The sequence below is a fragment of the Microtus ochrogaster genome, chromosome 1, assembly GCF_000317375.1.
Source record: "Microtus ochrogaster isolate Prairie Vole_2 chromosome 1, MicOch1.0, whole genome shotgun sequence".
Lineage (NCBI taxonomy): Eukaryota > Metazoa > Chordata > Mammalia > Rodentia > Cricetidae > Microtus > Microtus ochrogaster.
The window spans coordinates 83,154,773-83,156,121 of NC_022009.1; the positions used below are offsets into that span (position 1 = coordinate 83,154,773).

Here is a 1,349-nt window from a genome sequence, read left to right on the forward strand (position 1 = left end):
CTACGTACAAAAAAGTTATAAAATTGTCCTTGGTTTTACAATGATAAATGAAAAACATTAAAATTCTCCAATCGAACAAGGTATGCAAGGATTTTGTGGCTGGGTTCTTTTGTTAAAACATTGAGAGCAAAATAACTTCCTGGAACATAAAGATAAGAGCTGAATGAGCATGTCACTAATGGAGCAGGGGGATATTTTCACAGAACCAGTACTTTCCCCCAGACCACCTCCATCTGCTGTCAATAAAAACAGAACATTGGCCATTTAGTTTAAAGAAGAAAAAAGCACAATAGGCTTGTGCCCATACACCAGTTACTTTATGTACAATAAAGAAATGGGGACAGGGAAATGAAAGAATAGAGAAAACTATACTGTAGTAGCCAGGATGCGGTGGGACCAAATTGCGGCTAATTGGGAATGTATTCTTGGTCTATAACAAAATTCTGGAGTAAAGTAGCAGGTTCCCTTTTTAGTAGATACCTCCTGTCTGCTGCTGGAACACATCAGTTGTATCGTCATCTTCCATTTCCAACTGTGCAGGTGTGTCTGTTTCGTTGAATGGCTGCCCATCAAACCGGAATCTGATCTGCCTCATTGACCAAACCCTGCCTTTCACAATAGGCTTTCATTAGTTTACTAAGTGGTGTATGCCTCTTCATCTTAAGCTGCACCACAGAGCCATCCTGCCCTGCCACCTTCAAATTAATATGGTCATTGTTCTCGATCTTGACTCCTTCCTTGGGTTTCTTGTTGGTCATGGTGAAGCCGGAGTCTCCTCAGCTGCTGCTTCACAAAAGAGGCACCAGGTCCGCACTGAAGGAACCTTTTTAGAACTACTTCTTTGAGTTTGTATCTGATGGGTCAGAATTAGAGGCAGTGTAATAGATAGGGGCATGATGGATTCAGGAAAACAGCATTCTAGTTCATAAAGTTTCCCTGAGTGTATTCTCTAGGCAGGATATGTCTTTGTGCAAATCAGATAATCTTTTGGATTTTGGTCTTTCAGTCTATAAATTGGTGGAAAATAGTTTGTGAGAACTGAGATAATATAAAATACCATACAAAAATGTGTCACAAATATAATGTGCCAACTATAAATAATATATAAGTTTTAATGTGATAACCCTGTTAGTTCACTAAACTATATAGAACAGAAGTTGATAAATTATTTTGTAAAGGACAGAGAATTAATGTCTTAGATTTTGCTAGGCAGAGCATTTCTGCAACAATCATTCAACTCTGTCATTCTAGAATGAGCACATAAATAGGTAAGATTTTATTGCAATGACATTTTATTTGCAAACATAGTGTGTGAGCAATATTCGTTTTCATATTGCAGTTTGTAGAAC

The 1,349-nt window shown here is 37.8% G+C and overlaps 1 pseudogene; it reads right to left on the reverse strand.

The window, feature by feature from the left end:
- Positions 1-469: 469 nt before the first annotated feature.
- On the reverse strand, positions 470-758 carry LOC101995012 (annotated as a pseudogene).
- Between the last annotated feature and the right edge of the window lie 591 nt (positions 759-1,349).